The sequence below is a fragment of the Mizuhopecten yessoensis genome, unplaced genomic scaffold (assembly GCF_002113885.1).
Source record: "Mizuhopecten yessoensis strain PY_sf001 unplaced genomic scaffold, ASM211388v2 scaffold8953, whole genome shotgun sequence".
Lineage (NCBI taxonomy): Eukaryota > Metazoa > Mollusca > Bivalvia > Pectinida > Pectinidae > Mizuhopecten > Mizuhopecten yessoensis.
Window position 1 is genome coordinate 24,145 of NW_018407805.1, and position 12,072 is coordinate 36,216.

The window sequence follows — 12,072 nt, forward strand, 5'->3', positions numbered from 1 at the left end:
ATACTTGAACTTTTACTCAATTACGTTAGTAAGGTTCTGAACATCTGTTAAGTGCGTGTTATGTTATATTTAGAATATATAGTTGACACGTGTATTAGATGTGTAGATATCTTCCTCAATGTCAAGTTGAAATTCAATACCTCCTCTGCATTATACACCGACGCTTCTGTTTGCAAGGATAATTCTATCGTTTACCATAGAGTGGAAATAGGGGAGATCCGGTAATCTATTACATGAAATGGAGCACCCTTTTTTCATTCAGAATAATATATTAAGATAGTAGGTAAAATTGGTATTTGACTAAAGACAACTTTAAATGACGCCTTCTCCTTGTACATTTGAATATGTAAATTATTATATTATTACCTCATTTGTATATGTAAATTATTACTTTACTACCTCATTTGTATATGTAAGTCATTATATTATTACTTCATTTGTATATGTAAATTATTATATTATAACCTCATTTGTATATGTAAATTATTATATTATAACCTCATTTGTATATGTAAATTATTATATAATTACTTCATTTGTTTATTTAAGTCTGTAAGTCATTATATTATAACCTCTTTTGTATCTGTAAATTATTATATTATAACCTCATTTGTATATGTAAATTATTATATTATAACCTCATTTGTATATGTAAATTATTATATTATAACCTCATTGGTATATGTTAATTATTATATTATTACCTCATTTGTATATAAATTATTTCATTACTACTTCATCTTTCCATTTCTCTCTCTCTATAATAAACACACACATTTATTGTGTTGGATAAATTTGAATTTGAATGAAAGTTCTTGAACATTTTGTGTCTATCAGACTGCTCTCTTTGACAGGTGTACAATTGTAATGCTTGTGTACTCTTTTGGAAAATTGTGGAGTTTACATTTGTATTCAGTGGTACAGTTGTCCTTGTAATGTACTACAATCACAATAACCGGAAGCGTTGTGACAATGGATGTCTTAAACCCCATTGTGTGTCAGACTAAGAAATTTACACTCTTAATTATATTAGCGAGTACAGTACGTATTGAATACCTTTTTACGTGTATTAGCTTATAGGATAAGGTGTCCGTGTTTGGTTTAAACATTAGAAAGCTCTAGCGAATATTTACAAATACATGTAGATACATTTATATGGGGCAAAGAAGTAATTCCAAACAGTGTGGACAAGCTTAGGTTGTCAAATTTTCGGAGCGATCCGCTCCTTTTTCAAGACACATTCAAACAGAACAGTTACATGTACATATACATCATATTACAAGAAGATAGAATTGATATACTATAATTGAAAATATAGCTATTATGTAAAACCAATAGTCCCCTCGGCTAAAGACAGCCGAAGGCAGCAATTAAGCTGAGAGCATCGCGGACAAGGAATGCTGATTTAGAGGACCTATTCTTGCGCAAGATGCACTGTCATATAAAGTGAGTCAACAAGAGATATCAAAAACGTGGAACATGTGCATTTGGAAATCTGGCAGTTATATGGGATTTTACCGTCTATATTACTTCTTTGACCCATAGATACATTTATATATACACACTGGTGAACTACGTTATAATTAAGGGTCACTGATTGCAGACAATTTAGATATGACAGTTCCTAAACTGATTGTAAATTGTTTATTATACAGATATTTATAGATTATCCCACTGTATCTTCAGGGTTTGTCGTTCGGATAGTTTTCTCATCGCGAGCACATGGATACAATCGAGAGGCCATCGCAGGTGGACTCGAGATTTTATCTACGTGCGAGCGATGAGAAAACTGTTCGAACGACAAACACTGGAAATACTGTATTATAAACTATTTATCATCTATAAACTACTACCTGATACATTTCTCCATTTAAAAAACTCAACTAAACACCATGTTTTACAAATGACTTCTTAGCTCAATGGTCAACGATCGCCTGTGATAAACGTAAATAAATAGAAAATTTGCCCGGAGGAATACAATACACCTTAAAACTATCCTATCGTCATTGGCTTTTCCATATGCACATACAACTGAAATGGTGTTGTTTTCCCGTAACTTTGTATTGATATGTTTATGACGGACTATTTTCTTACGCGGATTACTTTTGTGTGAACACTATTCCCGGTTTCGGACGTCATCTGGAGCGAGCAGACGTTCTTTTTTGAGAAATACGTTACCAAGTGCTGGGGAACGGGAAAATCCGTTCTCAAGATCTTCTCAAGTTCTTCTCAAGTCGTTCTCAACCTTTCTCAAACTGACAATCAATGATAATGAATTTATCATGCTACCGGTAGGTAGTATAAAGTAGTATATTATAGAGGATAAAAAAGTGTATTCAACACCTATACATTTTCTTATATTTACACAAAATCGTCCGGATTCGAGGAATATAATTTTTCAAATATTGATAGATTATTTTATCGACCCCAATGGAGGTCCATAAGTGTTATATTATACGAACTTTATCATACAAGGTACGTGTACAATAGAAAATACTCTGTCTGATCCCAAAGGGGTCATGGATGATAATTGACACTGCGTTGAGGAGAAAAGCTCCTTGAAAAAATCAAACATTTCGAAGAGATATTATTCATTCAAAATGTATTAATAAAAATTAAAATTCTTGCAACATCACAAAAAAATGCATTTGAGCTAATTTTGGTACATAATAAATAATAATAATGTGATTTCAAATTTTGGGTTATCCGAGGTTGATAAAACATCATATTTGGTCAGCATAAAAGGTCTCAGGAAATCAGTTTTTAAACATAAAATAATGTATGTTAAATATCAGGGGAAAAGTTAGTCATTCAAAATTAAATAAAAGTTATTTTGTTCATTTATAAAGCAGGAAATAAAACACCGTGCATGTATTTATTATGTTTCTCTAGCTAATCAAACTGTAGCAGTATTAATTTACCGTAACATAAATTAAATGTGTTGCCTCGTGAAATTTAAGAGATGCTTTTATGTAAACAAGGAGATTGGTGTGGTAATTACTTCCGGTTGACGGCTGTACTTCCAATGACGGGCAATCGTCTACTCCTCATCAGTTCGTGATATTAAGCGTTAATCGCCAGTAGTTTTGTTCGCCAATTCTAATAGTGAATGTATATCCTTACATAGTTCAAAATAATCCTTTTACGGTCGATTGACAAAGCTGTACAGGCACATTGTACGAGCATTATACATCAGTATTTGTGCTTAGTCCCTATGTCACAAACCTTATGTTGCATTTTATTTTTTAAGTGTTGTGATACACTGTTTGCATGAACAACTAATACGCTATATACTTAATGTTATTAATGAACTCGAATTTGACTTGTATCACGAAACAAAAATCATTACAAAAGCCATTGGTAAAGCCGCCAATCTTGAAGCAATCGTTCATATTTCTATTCTTTGACTGCAGTAGTGTTCAGCTATGCATAATGGACCCATATATTGTTATATTCATCACATATTAAGTTTTGTTATGTTCAAATTAGATTTTATTTCCCAAGAAGGATACCAGGGTTGGGTTGCCCCGAGTTCATCCCTTCTACATCATGTACATATAACCTCACACAGAAGGTTCTGTTCCCTTCATTCAGTCTTCATTTCATTTCTTCTCTTACTTTTAACATATTTATTGCCAATAAAATTGAACAAGGGATTGGGCACAAGTTATTAGAACTTACCACAGCCCTCTCCCGTCATACATTTACAAATACATGTCAACAATAATAATAGGCATAAACATGAAGTAGATATATATATATAATATTCACACAGGTACAAATACACAACTTTAAGAAAACACCGTTCAAAATCTTTTGCTGGATTTGATGAAGTGATGCACATGTCTAAAACCGTAAGAGTAAAGGTCTACCGAAAAATCTGAACTGCCAAACAAAAGAATCTCTAAATTTAAATCTATACCTAAGGCATTCACATTTTGAAACAACTTCTCTTGTGTAACCAATCATTCAATCGTTCATTCTCATTCATTCCAATAATATCATTTTTTATTATTTATATTACACATATTTAGTTAGCATGGTGTCTTTAATGGAACAACACCAACACAGATCGTCAAATTTTCCAAATGTTTTACCGTCTTTCAACTCTTTTTATTATATTTTCTCTAGACGAAATGCAATTTTCAAACAATAAAATCATAAGAATTTGATGAGATTTTATACACCAGCATATGACTCTTAGCGTCTGGTGTGTCATAGCCGGGATCGTATCGAGGCTGCAAGTGACAAGACCGTCTGCTGCTCGCCCTTTGAAATAGAACGACACCGGAGAACACTATGTTTTACAGTTTTGTCGTACACTTGGTTTATATGGTGTGTATTGATTAAGTATAGTTGATGATAATGTAGACCTGTCTCTCAGTGACATGCACTTTCTTACATGTGAAATTTTACACCTTGTTAATCATCAGCAATAACGTTAAACACGTCTGTTTAGATATATAGACACACATAAAGTTATCAGTTATAGATCGTTGCAAACACCAGAAAAGTACATTTTGGACATGGTAACTATTCGATAAAAGTAGGTTAGTACAGATATAGAGAACGAAACATATACATGTAGGGGCAGAGATAGATTTCCAAGTTATAAATAATTGACCACCGTAATTAAAGTTGAAATAATTCTGTAGCGTTCTCTATCTCCCAATGTAAATACTGTAAAAGGGTAATTTTCGCGGTGTAGAAAATGTTTGCGTTTTTCGCGCTGAGTAAATTAGCGCTAAAATATCCACACGCGAATATTTGTTTATAGATTTTAATGAGAGATGATAAATAGAACATTTATATTCAGAACTATTGCCGACGCGAAAACGTTCACACCGCGATCAATGTAAAGGGCCACAACGCGAACATTTCCACACGTGAAAATTACAATTTTACAACATATGTTTTTATATCCATTAGGTATTGCTATGGGCACAAGAAATTTCGGACCATTTATATGAAACAAAACAGGACAATATCAGTGGACAATAATATAATAAAACATGTTTTTATCTGTTTGCCTTAATATGCCATCACAGGGTCATACGATAGAATATTTTGTTAACAGTAGTTACATAGTGCATGCTCAATGGTGAAGAACTAAAACTATTGTAGAATAAAACCAAATAGAAAATATGAATAAATTAAATGTTTTAGCCGGTTCAGCAGACCAAATTTGGTTTCTTCAGTGGCCATTTAGCACAAAGCATGAGAAAAGCCCTGATTCTCTGAATTCCTCACTAGTCGCACTCAAAAAACTATCTATCATGCAATGGGGTATATAGCAGGCCAATTATTCCCCTCGAAATTGCAGGAGATATCTTAGAGTACTGTTTTAGTCGGTTCAGCAGACCAAATTTGATTCTTCAATGGCCCATCTGCACAATGCATGACAAAAGCCCCGATTCTTCGAACTCCACATTAGTTGCACTAAAAAACTATCATGCAATGGTGTATAAAGCAGGCCAAGTATTCCCCTCGAAATTGCAGGAGATATCTTAGAGTACTGTTTAAAGTCGGTTCAGCAGACCAAATTTGATTCTTCAATGGCCCATCTGCACAATGCATGACAAAAGCCCCGATTCTTCGAACTCCACATTAGTTGCACTAAAAAACTATCATGCAATGGTGTATAAAGCAGGCCAATTATTCCCCTCGAATCAGCAGGAGATATCTTAGAAATTCACAGAGCTTGTTTACATGTAGTTCTCGACTTCAATAATCTAGGTAACCTAAAAGTCAAGTGCCATTATCATACTTGACCAGCATCGCGAACAAACTAGACTGGAAGGAAATTGATTGAATTTCTAAAGATTTACCATCGCTTAATCGCCAATCTAAGAGTTGGTAGATAAAGTGGTATGTGGAAACGCCAGTGAAGTCTCAAGGATATAAAAGAAACCGATCTGTGTCTTAGAAAGTAAAATGTGTCTCGAATAACGAACAAACCTGTAATGAAAACCTGTTTATTACAGGAACATTCATGGGTAATGTTAAAGTAACCAGATTTGTGTTGCGGTCAACAACTGTTACGCATCGGCCTTGATCGATGGGTTTATTGCCTTTTAAAACGTCTTTAATAACAATTTGCGGATATTTGATCAAACGATGTCATTTGTAACAAGCCATTTTAATTTCTTTATATCTTGATTGTACAGAGGGGGCTGTTACTGGATTCAGCGTCTGCATAGCTCTAACTTACGTTGTATATATTCCCTTTGGTATTATACATGTTATAAAACATTAATTCAAGGCAGACTTCGACTCAAAACTTGTGATACATAAATAAAACAGTAGGTAATGGAAAGAATATAAAAGATATAAAAAAAAACCACCCATATGTGAAACAATGAAAAAACTGAAACAAATTAGCTCATTGCAGAAAGCGAATTGTACATTTACATTAATTCTCCATGAAATACATGTATATGATATGCATTATATACAAATCAATATTATATCTTATTATATTTATATTTTGTATTAATGTAATATAAGTGTTCTGTGTTTTTATGTGTCTCGATAAATAAACGGATTGCTCCGAAAATTTGACAACCTTATATTGTCTACACGGTCGGCATAACTTGCCCCATGTATTTTTTTGTTTTTTTTTGTTTTTGTTTTATTTTGTTTCACGTCCTATTAACAGCTAAGGGTATTAAAGGACCCATGTAACACAAGTGATATAGTCGATATTTTGGACACATTTTATATAGAAAACAGGGTAAAATATAGAAAATATTTAGAATATGTATCTTACGAAAGTACATATTCGTCATTAGAGTTCATATAAAATACAATATCAAATATTAATGACACTTATTATTACAGTATACGTTATACAAGAAAATTGGCGATTTTCATGATTATATATGTTATACAAAATATAATGTCAAAATTTCTTCTGTATTAAAATGATATGTTTAATGAACATTTATGGGATATATTTAATAAAACATAAGGTATATGAGCAATTATTATTATACTTTTTGTGTACAAGACATATTAAATTTTCTCAAATGATCTGATCACGCGGCGGCCAAGTGGTAAAGGCGTCTGCCTACGTGGGGCAGTCGCCAGGTACTGGCCGTAGGTCAATGGGTTTTTTCTCCGAGAACTCCAGCTTTCCTCCACCATCACCACCTGGCACGTCCTAAAATGAACATAGTTGGTAAAAGGACGTAAAACACAAACAAACAAAAGACCTAATCAAATACCTGTGCGCTAGTTGAACATGAAAACGGAAACGAAGGCGTGACGTCAACGTAAATTTATCGACGTAAATGGCCATGGGCGTGGGTTAACAGCCCACCCAGTGATAATATGGGGTGATTTAGTACGCCTCTATACGTCACAACGTGCCGACCTTCATAGAGTCATAAACTTAACCGGATACTGATTTCCTGATTTATACTACATACGTCACTTCCGGGAAAACACTTTGAATAAAGGACCATATTCGAAATGCAATCGCTTTCAATATACATTCTCTTCGCGTTGTAGAGAAGATACATGATTCGGAAACTAAGTCCTTGGATTTCAAATATGGAAGGGCAACATTTTATATTATATCACATTTGCAAATCGAAATAAAGGTTAAGTCAAAATGAAATATATGTGTGTTTCTGGTATCCTGACCTGTCCTGGATTTTCCTGCCGACCCTAGATATTTTATCACCTGCTTGTATCTAAGATTCATTTATTAGCTAGGCACAGCCACTCATAAAAATGTACTTTCTTCCTGTTCTGGGAGTCTGACCCTGTTCTTGACAAATAATTAGCCATTGTAATGTGTACAAAAAGCATTGTTAAATTTGATATAAAGCGTAATATTGATCTTTGAAAACAACAAAATACGAATTATAAAAAAAAAAAAGCTTGCCGCCCTACCCTTTTTCAGACATGTAACCTGAAACACACGTACAATATTAATTTTATTGGCCTAAGAAATATTATCATAGTTGTTGATCATTATATTACGTCTTTGGCGATATACATGTAACCACAGGTGTAATGAGATCACTGTGATAAGCTTATTTCAAGACTGACTTGATTAATTTAGGCCTTAACCTGGGACGACCTTGGATATTCAAGCTACGATATGGCTAATTTCCAAAGAGATCCTAATGGGTTATTGAAAATATGTAAATATGCTGATGTTCATAGTGATATAACATACGTATCCGATATGGACTATCTTTGCATAAATCAGTTGAAAAAAAAAATATATAAAATTGAAAAAAAGACATTAGCCAATCTTCAGTAAATCTTTTTTTTCTTTGTATTCCAGTTTAATTTAGCAGAAATGAGATAAACGTTCTGCACGATATTCTAAAGTCACATGCATATATTTCTATATATTGTTAGTGGTGTGTTCTCGGATAACAAAGTTATCTACATGTACCATCTCGTTTATACTCAAGAACTTGAAATCGATGACAGCACAGCTCCTATTTGTCAGCTGCAATGGTAATTAAGATTGTCTCACTGCCACCAGGCTCTATCTAATACATAACGATTTTTAATGTCATGCTCGCTAAATTTTCTTTCATATCAACCTCCCTTGCTTACATCTGAACCGCATTTTCAATGCATGTTCCATGTATCAGGGACTTCTGAATATATACCCCTAAGCTACGTGCCCAGGGAGATCTACCGGGAACACTCCTTTATACGCTAGATTGATATCGATTATTTATATTCTGTATCTGTCACTTAATGTGATTCTGTACACTAGTACCGTATCAAAAAACAAAATCAAACTATTTTAATGACTTACCGGAAATGAATTTCTGTTAAAATACTTTAGGCTATTTGCATTCTACATGTGCCAAATCATTGTTCCTTTTGTTCAAAACCAAACGTTTTTCAACATTAACAAACATTTTTAAATATTGTTATTGCAAATATTGGATTGGGTTGGGTTGGGTTGGGGGCACATTACTACGTCTGTTTGGAGGGATTCAAAGTTTAAGTTGATGACAAGCTGAATCCTATCTTTATTTTTCTTTTCTTGTTAAGTAAAAGTGAACTGATGCATCCCTGTCAGACTACACTGTGGTGTTACCTCCCCTTAACTTCATTTTGGATAACTTGGCCAGGACACTTCCATTGACCAGGTAGCTCAATCGGTTTGAGGTCACAGGGTTCGAACGTCGGTCTAGTCCCTCAGAATTTGTACACTCAGAGCACTGTTTATATAATATATATTTGATCTTTTTATTTTTTTATTATTTCTCCTAAAAGTCTCGCAATGTATGGTTTTATCACATCTTTAGTCATGCCGGAAAATAGTTCCTGATACTTATTTACAGTTTTAGACAGTGGTACGGGGATACTTAAAACATGATTGTTTACAACCGAAAAGTGTTACTGTGTTTGACGGGATATATTTCGTTGGGTGGCACTTTCCTTTTGCTTTTGTCACGTTAGCTATTGTTTTGTTTATGCGGAATAACATTCAACAGATTGGTATGAAAAATACTGGCTAAGATTGTTTTGAACACAAACAGGAATTGAAAACTTCTTTGCGAGCTTTCGATAACGTCTTTTTCATTTGTCAAGCAAAGAGTGTAAACGACCGGTGTCTCGACTCTACACTCTAAACCGCTGACAACAACCCACTAAGCTACAGTGTGCCGAATCAGTAAATTCAGCTGTTAAAAACCATAGAGACATTTCTCCCAATTGCACTCGTATACTGTGCCTGCAGGTAGTCAGGGGGGCTGGTAATATGTTTACCCATTCCGCCCCTTCGTGGATGTTTTTAAAAAGCTTGCAAAATAACTTTTTAATTCCTGTTTGTGCTAAAAACAAACTTAGCCTGTATTATTTTTGTTTATGGATCCATTGTTGAGCTCTGTGATATTTTTTCGTCTGTTTACGTTTATAAGGTCAAGTGATCGGAAATAAATATATATATACAATGCATGTATTGTCACATCAGTCGCACATATTACCGTGGTTTATTATTAGAATCACAAGAAGGATATTTTGTAGTGAAATAAGAAAAATATAGCGGAGTAAATTTAAGACCAGACACGCACGCGCACTCCTTGACACGACCTGTCACGTCGGGTACAGTAGTAACACCGACAAACAGTCTACTAAATTCATGCGCGGTCGTGCTTTGAGGCATTCTACGAAAATGTCGCGCTTCCAATACATTGGGCAAGGCAAGACCCCATGGTGCGTCTACATATTGAGGATGAACTTATTAGATGTGTAGACCATGCGACATTTTGCACGTATAAAGGCATGGCGTCAACCACAGCTGTTCTTATAACATAATATATACAGCCCAAACCAATATAGTTCACGTGGGATTTTTCTGGAACCGAGTTCGCGGCCTTGACCGCGATATGTATTGCATCCTCAGTGTACACAAGTTATTGTAACATTCGTGAACGTTAGACAAATCAATTCTCAACCTTTAAGCACTAGACAAAAAAGCAATTGTGTATAAAACAATAAGCACACATGTAGCAAATTAATCCCCTTTGTAAGTTCTACTCACGCCCAAAACATAATTGTCTTCATATTTTTTCACAAGATAGTAGTACGCATGTGGGCAATGCACGTGTTTATATTTACAAGATAAAATTAGAAACATCTATTCATCATTTCTCTCTCTTTCTCTCTCTCACTTCTTAAGAATTTAGAAAAAAAATTCTGGTCACTAAAATTGCATACCATTTTCATATATGAATTTCAAACAAATCCTTTGTTTCAATAAGTATAGTTTGATAAAAACTATAATTAGGGTAACGTGATTTTGAAAAACAATACAGGATATATGACATCATGAACCATATAATGTTCTCTCGTCTATGCATATCCTGCTAGATAGATGTTATGGGCTGAATGAGAAAGCACTAGTGGGTGTGTACATCCGCGCAATAATATAGTCCTATCTGTAACGTACGATAAAGGGCTTTGCTTTGACACAGATTTTGTCCCCCATTGTTGTTGTGTATTAAGTTTAGGGGAACATTTGTCGTGCAGAAAATTGCATACATAAATGTTTTACTGTTTTGTAATAAAAGCCATATCACACATATGTTTTCTTCCGACGTCACAGAAAGCGTCAGTATTTCCGGAAGAAATACATCCACGCATGCGCGTAAGGTGGCTCCAGTTTGTTGCGTAGATATACACTTGAAGCAGTTTGCATAAGATATCGCGATATCTGCGACATCAGATGAACACCTACGATATTACGTGGTATAATTAGCGCAGACAGAATTTGCTTCATGAAAACTAGGAACGAACAACAATGGCGAACAAATCAATAATGAAGACGAAGCAATGATGTAATGATTCAGATATCATTAATGTATTGTTCCGATTCGTCGATTTGTTCAGAAGATAATAACCAACGAGTTTCACAGAAATATAACATTCAGAGTTCTCTCCATAATTGTTTTAAGCTGATATGTTTCATTTTCACCGGACGTTTTGAGACGGATACAGCATCGTAGCACGCGGGGAATGATCACCATGTAATTTTGGTGACTTTTAAACGATATATATTAAAGGGATCGAATCAATTGGCTTAATGATCCCTGTCCCACTGCACTGTGGTTCTTCGTATATACAGTAATCTCCCCTTAATTTCGTTTTGGGTAGGCATTTTACCTGTAATACAGTTGGACCAGGACATTTCCGCTGACGAGTAGATTAGACATGTAAAGAGAAAGTATATTAATCTGAGGTCCAGGGTTCGAACTCCGGTCTAGCCCCGCTGATTGTTAATACACAGAACACTCTTGTTTTATTTGATCTTTATGAGTTTTTCATAATAGTCCCCCAAGTTGTGGGTTCCTTTTCAGAAATGATTTATCAAAGCTATATCACGCCGGAGAAATCATTTTTCTACGGTTGCTGATTTGAGCCATGTCGTTGTTTAAATAATTTGTTTAAATATGTTTCGCTCGTCTTTTCGGCCCTAAAAGACGAAAAGAGGAGAATTCACATGCGAAAAGACGCAAACCATGCAAGCTAATTAGCGACCTTTCATTTTCGGTTTTTACGGGGGAAGAATTCTCGTCTTTTCTTTAATTC